Source organism: Manis pentadactyla, chromosome 4 (genome assembly GCF_030020395.1).
Source record: "Manis pentadactyla isolate mManPen7 chromosome 4, mManPen7.hap1, whole genome shotgun sequence".
NCBI lineage: Eukaryota > Metazoa > Chordata > Mammalia > Pholidota > Manidae > Manis > Manis pentadactyla.
The window spans coordinates 35,273,636-35,285,680 of record NC_080022.1 but is presented as its reverse complement, the minus strand read 5'-3'; the positions used below and the strand labels follow the sequence as shown (position 1 = coordinate 35,285,680).

General features: G+C 39.0%; 1 protein-coding gene across 4 annotated transcripts in view; it reads left to right on the top strand.

Moving 5' to 3' along the window:
- EIF2B3 (eukaryotic translation initiation factor 2B subunit gamma) overlaps positions 1 to 12,045 on the top strand; it is a 169,362-nt gene that overhangs the window by 82,020 nt on the left and 75,297 nt on the right. The gene's annotated exons all lie outside the window — the stretch shown is intronic.

Here is a 12,045-nt window from a genome sequence, read left to right as displayed (position 1 = left end):
CCTTTTTAGGTTGCATAATATTCTCTTGTGTGTATATGCCACATGTTCTTTATCAGTTTACCTATCAATAGTCACTTGTGTTCCTTCTACCTCTTGGCTATTGTGAATAATATTGTCATGAACATGGGTGTACAAATTCCTTTGAGATCCTGCTTTGAATTCTTCTGGATATATATCCAGAAGTGGGATTGCTGGATCTTACAATAGTTCTATTCTTAATTTCTTAAGGAACCTCCATACCGTTTTCTGTAGCGTTTGTACCATTTTACAATCCTACCAACAGGGCATAAGGGTTCTAATCTCTCCACATTCTCACCAACACTTGTTATTTTCTGGGCTCTTTTTTTTATAGTAACCATTCTAATATTGCCAGGCAGCTGTGACTGGGGAGGTCTCTCCCTGTGCACTAGGTAAAACTTCAACCTGAACTGGGGGAGAGGGGGGAGGGTTCTTGACTCTGAATGAGAAAGAATTCTCAAGCAGGTCAGACAACTGTAGGTAAGGAAGGAATTCATTAAAGCAAGAGTTGCAGGGAATGACAGCTCCCTTAGAGGCATCAGAGAGCAAGGAAGAATAGAGTGAGGAAAGGGAAGCTCATTGAACTCCTGCTTGGCATAGGGCAGATCCCTTGCCAACTCCTAATGCTAGGGTCACCTGGTGTCCAGTGTCTGCTTGGATCTGCATGGTGTGGGGAACTAAGTCCCTACCACCCCAGGATTTGGGGGCACTGCAGAGCACTGAATGGAGTAAGATTGTGTTCCAAGAACTTCCCAAAGGCAAAGAAAGGAGATTTTCAGGCAGGCTACTAAAGAGCATGATCATATAGCTGCAGTCCTCTCCATGTCACCCAGGTGACCGGAACTTGCAAGCCCAAATCAGAGCTCCCAGTAGCCCCTCCCTACTTATCTGGAGTAGAGCAGAGTCAGAGTGAAGACATGTGCTTAAGTCTGGAAAACAGAATGAAATAGCAAAGTGACAAAGACACCACTGGAAGAGTGCAGAGACAAAACACAATAAATTGAACAGAAAGAAATCTTTATTTAAGACAAAAATACATACTTGGAGAAAGAGGAGTGCAGGCAATCTCGGAGATGAGGTGCACTTAAGGGCTTAGGAGTCTATCTTTTAAAGCTTTCAAGAATGGGGCAAAGGGTGACGGGAGGGTGAGGGTGCTGTATAGGCTTGACTTGTGGTCTCATGATGTCTCTCTCCAGTGAGAAACATTTTATCACCATCCAGAGTCAGTCCTCTAGATAATTATGTAAGATTAACTTAACACAAGGAATTTGTTGGTCCTGTTCTTCTCCAAGATAGTGGTTACCCCTCAAGCACTAGGAACATATCAGTTAAGAGTGCCTTCCCTGCTTTAAGATAGATTGCTGGCTGATTACCAAAGAATATGTTAGGAATCTTACCTCCTTACTCCCTGGTTTTTAAAACAGAATCTTAGCCTTCAAATGGAGTCCCTCCTATTCTTTTTTTTTTTTCTTATTATTTTTTATTAAAGTATGATTGATATACACTCTTATGAAGGTTTCACATGAAAAAACAATGTGGTTACTACATTTACCCGTCTTATCAAATCCCCACCCATACCCCAATGCAGTCACTGTCCACCAGTGCAGCAAGATGCCACAGATCCACTATGTGCATTCTCTCTGCTACACAGTTTTCCCTGTGATCCCCCACATCATGTGTACTAAACATAATACCCCTCAATTCCCTTCTCCCTCCCTCCCCACCCGTCCTCCCACACCCCTCCCCTTTGGTAACCACTAGTTCCTTCTTGGAGTCTCTGAGTCCACTGCTATTTTGTTCCTTCAGTTTTGCTTCATTGTTATACTCCACAAATGAGGGAAATCATTTGGCATTTGTCTTTCTCTGCCTGGCTTATTTCACTGAGCATAATGTGCTCCAGCTCCATCCATATTGTTTCAAACGGTAGGATTTGTTTCTTTCTTATGGCCGAATAGTATTTCATTGTGTATATGTACCACATCTTCTTTATTCATTCATCTACTGATGGACACTTAGGTTGCTTCCATATCTTGGCTATTGTAAAAAGTGCTGCGATAAGGGTGCATATGTCTTTTTGAATCTGAGAAGTTGTATTCTTTGGGTAAATTCCAAGGAGTGGGATTCCCGGATCAAATGGTATTTCTGTTTTTAGGTTTTTGAGGGACCTCCATGTTGCTTTCCACAATAGTTGAACTAGCCTATATTCCCACCAGCAGTGTAGGAGGGTTCCCCTTTCTCTGCATCCTCACCAGCATTTGTTGTTCTTAGTCTTTTCGATGCCTCATGTTCTTACTATACTGTTTATATCTGGCATTTTTCATCATAGGCAGGAAAAGTTAATCATGATGCTTGACCCATGTACCTGCCCTACTTCTTTATTGGCCACACATAGGCAATTCAATCACATTTTCTTCAATCAGCATTTACTGAGGGCTTGCCCAGCATGGATTTTTTTCATCAGAAGCCACCATACTAGAGCTTTACTACCTAATGCCAATACATAGGAATGCTTAAATAATGTTTAGAATGTGGATAAATGAATGTCAGAAGAGTAAATTGGGAAAAGAAAAATATCTTACTTTTTGTTTTTCCTATTCAGCACTACAGAGTTAGACATATTTCAAAGTATATTAAAATATAAAATATATGCTTTTAATGAAAATGAAATTAAACTGTAGCTTCAGCTAGCCCACTTACCCCTGTGCATTAGAGTTCAGTATCAATGCCTTGTTGCCTCATCTGTAAAAATGGGTTTAATGATAATAGAGCTTCTGTGGAGAATAAATGTATGTAAAACAGTATAATGCCTGTGCCATAGTAAGTGCCGCAAAAATAGTTGACATTATTATTATTTCTAAACAAATAATCTTAAAAATACATGCATAACCCTCCTACACTGCTGGTCGGAATGTAAATTAGTTCAAACACTGTGGAAAGCAGTGCGGAGGTTCCTCAAAAAGCTCAAAATAGAAATACCATTTGACCCAGGAATTCCACTTCTAGGAATTTACCCTAAGAATGCAGCAGCCCAGTTTGAAAAAGACAGATGCACCCCTATGTTTATTGCAGCACTGTTTACAATAGCCAGGAAATGGAAGCAACCTAAGTGTCCATCAGTAGATGAATGGATAAACAAAATGTGGTACACATACATAATGGAATATTATTCAGCCATAAGAAGAAAACAAATCCTACCATTTACAACAACATGGATGAAGCTAGAGGGTATTATGCTCAGTGAAATAAGTCAGGTGGAGAAAGACAAGTATCAAATGATTTAACTCATATGTGGAGTATAAGCACAAAGGAAAAACTGAAGGAACAAGACAGCAACACAATCACAGAACCCAAGAATGGACTAACTGTTACCAAAGGGAAAGGGACTGGGGAGGATGGGTAGGAAGGGAGTGATAAGTGGGGGGAAAAAGAAAGGGGGCATTATGATTACCATGTATAATGTGAGGGGGGTGCACAGGGAGGGATATGCAACACAGAGAAGACAAGTAGTGACTCTACAGCATCTTACTACGCTGATGGACAGTGACTGTAATGGGGTTTGTTGGGGGGACTTGGTGAAGGGGGGAGCCTAGTAAACATAATGTTCCTCGTGTAATTGTAGATTAATGATACCAAAAAAAATACATGCATGATATCACTTATAGATTTAAATGGCTGTCATAGAACTTCCTACTACTGTTCTTACTTAAGTGTGAAAAAAGTTAATTAAAAAACTGGCAGAAATTTCTTCAGCAGCAAACAATGAAGATAATTAATGTAATAAAGCTTAAAAATCACTGGCCAAGATAACCTAGAAGAAATGGACAATTTTCTAGAAAAATACAACCTTCCAAGACTGACCAAGGAAAAAAACAGAAAATCTAAACAGACCAATTACCAGCAATTGGTCCTATACCCTGAAAACTATAAGACATTCTTAAGAGAAAAATACCAGAAATTGAATTGGTAATCAAAAAACTACCCAAGAACAAAACTCCCGGACCAAACAGATTCACTGCTGAATTTTATCAGACATTTAGAGATGACATAATACCCATTCTCCTTAAAGTTTTCCAAAACATAGAAGAGGAGGGAATACTCCCGAACTCATTCTATGAGGCCAACATCACTCTAATAACAAAACCAGGCAAAGACACCACAAAAAAAAGAAAACTGCAGACCAGTATCCCTGATGAACATAGATGCAAAAATACTCAACAAAGTATTAGCAAACTGAATTCAAAAATACATCAAGAGGTTCATACACCATGACCACGTGGGATTCATCTCAGGGATTCAAGGGTGGTACAACATTCGAAAATCCATCAACATCATCCACCACATCAACAAAAAGAAGGACAAAAACCACATGATCATCTCCATAGATGCTGAAAAAGCATTCGATAAAATTCAACATCCATTGATGATAAAAACTCTCAACAAAATGGGTATAGAGGGCAAGTACCTCAACATAATAAAGGCCATATATGACAAACCCACAGCCAACATCATACTTAACAGCAAGAAGCTGAAAACTTTTCCCCTAAGATTGGGAACAAGACAAGGATGCCCACTCTCCCCGCTTTTATTCCCCATAGTACTGGAGGTCCTAGCCACGGCAATCAGACAACACAAAGAAATAAAAGGCATCCAGATTGGTAAGGAAGAAGCCAAACTGTCCCTGTTTGCAGATGACATGATATTGTACATAAAAAACCCTGAAGACTCCACTCCAAAACTCCTAGATCTAATATCTGAATTCAGCAAAGTTGCGGGATACAAAATTAATACACAGAAAGCTGTTGCATTCCTATACACTAATGATGAACTAGCAGAAAGAGAAATCAGAAAAACAATTCCATTCACAATTGCATCAAAAAGAATAAAATACCTAACCAAGGTATAAACCTAACCAAGGAAGTGAAAGACCTATACCCTGAAAACTACAAGACGCTCTTAAGAAAAATTTAAAAAGACAGTAATAAATGGGAATTCATCCCATGCTCTTGGGTAGGAAGAACTAATATTGTCAAAATGGCCATCCTGCCTAAAGCAATCTACAGATTCAGTGCAATCCCTGTCACAACACCAACAGCATTTTTCAACAAACTGGAGCAAATAGTTCTAAAATTCATTCGTAATCACCAAAGACCCTGAATAGCCAGAGCAGTCCTGAGAAGGAAGAATAAAGCAGGGGGGAATCTCCCTTCCCAACTTCAAACTCTACTACAAAGACACAGTAATCAAGACAATTTGGTGCTGGCACAAGAACAGACCCATAGACCAGTGGAACAGCATAGAGAGTCCAGATACTAACCCAAGCATATATGGTCAATTAATATACGATGAAGGAGCCATGGACATACAATGGGGAAATGACAGCCTCTTCAACAGCTGGTGTTGGCAAAACTGGACAGCTACATGTAAGAGAATGAAACTGGATCACTGTCTAACCCCATACACAAAAGTAAATTCAAAATGGATCAAAGACCTGAATGTAAGCCATGAAACCATAAAACTCTTAGAAAAAAACATACGCAAAAATCTCTTGGACATAAACATGAGCAACTTCTTCATGAACATATCTCCAGGGGCAAGAGAAACAAAAGCAAAAATGAACAAGTGGGACTATATCAAAATAAAAAGCTTCTGTACAGCAAAGGACACCATCAATAGAACAAAAAGGCATCCTAAGTACGGGAGGATATATTCATAAATGACATATCCATTAAGGGGTTGACATCCAAAATATATAAAGAGCTCATGCACCTCAACAAACAAAAAGCAAATAATCCAATTAAAAGATGGGCAGAGAATCTGAACAGACACTTCTCCAAAGAAGAAATTCAGATGGCCAGTAGGCACATGAAAAGATGCTCCACATCACTAATCATCAGAGAAATGCAAATTAAAACCACAATGAGATATCACCTCACACCAGTTAGGATGGCCACCATCCAAAAGACAAACAACAACAAATGTTGGTGAGGATGTGGAGAAAGGGGAACCCTCCTACACTGCTGGTGGGAATGTAAATTAGTTCAACCATTGTGGAAAGCAGTATGGAGGTTCCTCAAAAACTAAAAATAGAAACACCATTTGACCCGGGAATTCCACTCCTAGGAATTTACCCAAAGAAACAAGATCTTAGATTCAAAAAGACATATGCACCCCTGTGTTTATTGCAGCACTATTTACAATAGCCAAGAAAATGGAAGCAACCTACATGTCCATTAGTAAATGAATGGATAAAGAGATGTGGTACATATACACAATGGAATATTATTCAGCCATAAGAAGAAAACAAATCCTACCATTTGCAGCAACATGGATGGAGGTAGAGGGTATTATGCTCAGTGAAATAAGCCAGGTGGAAAAGACAAGTATCAAATGATTTCACTCATATGTGGGGTATAAGAACCAAGAAAAAAACTAAAGGAACAAAACAGCAGCAGACTCACATAACCCAAGAATGGACTAACAGTTACCAAAGGGAAAGGGACTGGGGAGGATGGGTGGGAAGGGAGGGATAAGGGGGGAAAAGGAGCATTACAATTAGCAGACGTAATTTAGGGGGGGCGCACGGGTAGGGCTGTACAATGCAGAGAAGGCAAGTAGTGATTCTATAGCATCTTACTACACTGATGTACAGTGACTGTAATGGGGTATGTGGTGGGGACTTGATGATGGGGGGAGTCTAGTAACCATAACATTGCTCATGTAATTGTAGATTAATGATACCAAAAAAAAAAGATGTGGTCATCTACACAGTGGAATATTATTCAGCCATAAGAAGAAAAGAAATCCTACCATTTACAACAACATGGATGGAGCTAGAGGGTATTATGCTCAGTGAAATAAGCCAGGCAGAGAAACACAAGTAGCAGATGGTTTCACTCATCTGTGGAGCATAAGATGAAAGCAAGAACTGAAGGAACAAAACAGCAGCAGACTCACAGAACACAAGAATGGACTAATAGTTACCAAAGGGAAAGGGACTGGAGAGGATGGGTGGGAAGGAGGGATAAGGGGAGAAAGGTGCATTATAATTAACACACATAATTTAGTGGGGGGCACAGAGAAGGCAGTATAGCGCAGAGGAAAAATAGTGATTCTATAGCATCTTACTACACTGATGGATAGTGACTGTAATGGGGTATGTGGTGGGGACTTGATAATGGGGTGAATCTGGTAAACACAATGTTGTTCATGTAAGTGTATATTAATGATACCAAAAAAAAACTATTTAATTATTTGTCTCCCTCTTATAAGGACCCTTGTAATTACATTAGGCCCCACCAGGATAATCTAGAATAATCTACTCAATCTCGAAATCCTTAACTTAATCACATGAGGTAACATGTCACGGATTCCAGAGATTTGGATGTGGACATCTTTGAGGAGCCATTATCTGACTACCACAGTCCTCTTAATGTTTCTTTGTGTTTTTTTTGTTTTTTTTGTTTTATAGATAATTATTTTTTATTGAAGGGTAGTTGACACACAGTATTACATTACATTAGTTTGAGGTGTACAACATAGTGATTCAACATTTATATACATGATAATTCTAGGTACCAGCTATCACCATACCAAGTTGTTACAATATTTTGACTATATTCCTTATGCTATAATTTACATTCCGGTTACTTATTTATTTTACAATTGGAAGTGTGTACTTTTTTTTTGTTTGTTTGTTTGTTTGTGAGGGCATCTCTCATATTTATTGATCAAATGGTTGTTAACAACAATAAAATTCTGTATAGGGGAGTCAATGCTCAATGCACAATCATTAATCCACCCCAAGCCTAATTTTCATCAGTCTCCAATCTTCTGAGGCATAACAAACAAGTTCTTACATGGAGAACAAATTCTTACATAGTGAATAAGTTACATGGTGAACAGTACAAGGGCAGTCATCACAGAAACTTTCGGTTTTGCTCATGCATTATGAACTATAAACAGTCAGTTCAAATATGAATACTCATTTGATTTTTATACTTGATTTATATGTGGATACCACATTTCTCTCTTTATTATTATTATTTTTAATAAAATGCTGAAGTGGTAGGTAGATACAAGATAAAGGTAGAAAACATAGTTTAGTGTTGTAAGAGAGCAAATGTAGATGATCAGGTGTGTGCCTGTAGACTATGTGTTAATCCAAACTAGACAAGGGCAATAAAACATCCACGTATGCAGAAGATTTCTCTCAGAACAGGGGGGGTGAGGTTCTAAGCCTCACCTCTGTTGATCCCCAATTTCTCACCTGATGGCCCCCCTGCGACTGTGCCTGTCTTAGGTTGTTCCTCCCTTGAGGAATCTTACCCGTCTCTGGCTAACCAGTCATCTTCCGGGGCCATACAGAGAAATGTGAAGTTGGTAAGTGAGAGAGAAGCCTTCTTGTTTGAAATGGTTAGCTTTTTATTTCTTTGCATATTTATGCCCTGTAGCTTCTATGCCCAGCATTTGTCTTGAGGTGTCTTTACCACTTGGAAGAATTATGATACTCGGTAAATTTGATATGAGGCACGAATTCTATTTAAGGGTTGTAATTAGGAAGGAAGAAGAAAAGCTATAGAAGTAGCAGGCGGAAGAAAACATGGGAAGATTGATTATTTCTTTGACATGTCTTCTTGTAGAGTAACCTCAGCATGTATAGGTTTTAAGCTACTACTTAAATTGCGCACACACATTAACATAATAAGAGTATAGTTATATAACCAAAACATACCTGTAATTACCAGCCATCTCCAGTGAAACCAAGAAAACCAGTTAGGCACCTTAGGCATTTGTGAAAACTTATCTATGATATGGTGGATATTATCCAACTGAACTTGAACAGTCTGAGAGAAATCAGACAAATTAAAACAACCCATTCCTGGGGAATGTTCACATCCCTTATGTTCTTTTAACAGTAAATAGTCTGTAGTTGTAAGATTTTGGAGCACTACAATTTGCACTTCTCCTAATTCTTGATTGAGTTCCAACAGTATAGATCCAGTCAAATTTGTTGTTTTACTGTATGCACAGGCCAGCTTAGATATCTCCTTCCTCATTCCCATGGCAAGTCCAGGAACTGGTGGGATGAGTACATCTACAGCTGTAGCAGTGCGTGGATCTTTGTTGGGGTTTTTTGATGATCATCTTCTGGCATGAGTCTTCCAGAGAGTGCTGATGTTGGAAGTTCTTTTTCATATCATATCTTAGTTCATTTTTGGGGTAGCCCAATTAGGCTTTGATCCTCTGTATAAACACAAACAGACCCTTTGCCTACACATTTATATGCCCTTTATACCCTTGTGTAGACCTCATTGGAGGTTACCACACAGGAACTGCCTTTTTTTTTTTTTTTTGTATCACTAATCTACACTTACATGACGAATATTATGTTTACTAGGCTCTCCCCTATACCAGGTCCCCCCTATAAACCCCTTTACAGTCACTGTCCATCAGCATAGCAAAATGTTGTAGAATCACTACTTGCCTTCTCTGTGTTGTACAGCCCTCCCTTTTCTCCCACCCCCCATGCATGTTAATCTTAATACCCCCCTACTTCTCCCCCCCTTATCCTTCCCTACCCACCCATCCTCCCCAGTCCCTTTCCCTTTGGTACCTGTTAGTCCATTCTTGAGTTCTGTGATTCTGCTGCTGTTTTGTTCCTTCAGTTTTTCCTTTGTTCTTATATTCCACAGATAAGTGAAATCATTTGGTATTTCCCTTTCTCTGCTTGGCTTGTTTCACTGAGCATAATACCCTCCAGCTCCATCCATGTTGCTGCAAATGGTAGGATTTGTCATTTTCTTATGGCTGAGTAGTATTCCATTGTGTATATGTACCACATCTTCTTTATCCATTCATCTATCGATGGACATTTAGGTTGCTTCCAATTCTTGGCTATTGTAAATAGTGCTGCGATAAACATAGGGGTGCACTGATCTTTCTCATACTTGATTGCTGCATTCTTAGGGTAAATTCCTAGGAGTGCAATTCCTGGGTCAAATGGTAAGTCTGTTTTGAGCATTTTGATGTACCTCCTCACTGCTTTCCACAATGGTTGAACTAACTTACATTCCCACCAGCAGTGTAGGAGGGTTCCCCTTTCTCCAGAGCCTCTCCAACATTTGTTGTTGTTTGTCTTTTGGATGGCAGCCATCCTTACTGGTGTGGGGTGATACCTCATTGTAGTTTTAATTTGCATTTCTCTGATAATTAGCGATGTGGAGCATCTTTTCATGTGTCTGTTGGCCATCTGTATTTCTTTTTTGGAGAACTGTCTGTTCAGTTCCTCTGCCCATTTTTTAATTGGGTTATTTGTTTTTTGTTTGTTGAGGCGTGTGAGCTCTTTATATATTCTGGACGTCAAGCCTTTATCGGATGTGTCATTTTCAAACATAGTCTCCCATACTGTAGGGTTCCTTTTTGTTCTATTGATGGTGTCTTTTGCTGTACAGAAGCTTTTCAGCTTAATATATTCCCACTTATTCATTTTTTGCTGTTGTTTTCCTTGCCCGGGGAGATATGTTCAAGAAGAGGTCACTCATGTTTATGTCTAAGAGGTTTTTGCCTATGTTTTCTTCCAAGAGTTTAATGGTTTCATGACTTACATTCAGGTCTTTGATCCATTTTGAGTTTACTTTTGTATATGGGGTTAGACAATGGTCCAGTTTCATTCTCCTACATGTAGCTGTCCAGTTTTGCCAGCACCATCTGTTGAAGAGACTGTCATTTCGCCATTGTATGTCCATGGCTCCTTTATCAAATATTAATTGACCATATATGTCTGGGTTAATGTCTGGATTCTCTAGTCTGTTCCATTGGTCTGTGGCTCTGCTCTTGTGCCAGTACCAAATTGTCTTGATTACTATGGCTTTATAGTAGAGCTTGAAGTTGGTGAGTGAGATCCCCCCTACTTTATTCTTCTTTCTCAGGATTGCTTTGGCTATTCGGGGTCTTTGGTGGTTCCATATGAATTTTTGAATTATTTGTTCCAGTTCATTGAAGAATGTTGCTGGTAGTTTCATAGGGATTGCATCAAATCTGTATATTGCTTTGGGCAGGATGGCCATTTTAACGATATTAATTCTTCCTATCCACGAGCATGGGATGAGTTTCCATCTGTTAGTGTCCCCTTTAATTTCTCTTAAGAGTGACTTGTAGTTTTCAGAGTATAAGTCTTTCACTTCTTTGGTTAGGTTTATTCCTAGGTTTTTTTTTTTTTTTGATGTAGTTGTGAATGGATTTGTTTTCCTGATTTCTCTTTCTGTTGGTTCATTGTTAGTGTATAGGAAAGCCACAGATTTCTGTGTATTGATTTTGTATCCTGCAAATTTGCTGTATTCCGATATCAGTTCTAGTAGTTTTGGGGTGGAGTCTTTAGGGTTTTTTATGTACAGTATCATGTCATCTGCAAATAGTGACAGTTTAACCTCTTCTTTACCAATCTGGATTCCTTGTATTTTTTTGTTTTGTCTGATTGCTGTGGCTAGGACCTCCAGTAGTATGTTAAATAACAGTGGGGAGAGTGGGCATCCCTGTCTAGTTCCCAATCTCAGAGGAAATGCTTTCAGCTTCTCGCTGTTCAATATAATGTTGGCTGTGGGTTTATCATAGATGGCCTTTATTATGTTGAGGTACTTGCCCTCTATTCCCATTTTGCTGAGAGTTTTTATCATGAATGGTTGTTGAACTTTGTCAAATGCTTTTTCAGCATCTATGGAGATGATCATGTGGTTTTTGTCTTTCTTTTTGTTGATGTGGTGGATGATGTTGATGGACTTTCGCATGTTGTACCATCCTTGCATCCCTTGGATGAATCCCACTTGGTCATGGTGTATGATCCTTTTGATGTATTTTTTAAATTCGGTTTGCTAATATTTTGTTGAGTATTTTTGCATCTACGTTCATCAGGGATATTGGTCTGTAGTTTTCTTTTTTGGTGGGGTCTTTGCCTGGTTTTGGTATTAGGGTGATGTTAGCTTCATAGAATGAGTTTGGGAGTATCCCCTCCTCCTCTATTTTTTGGAAAAC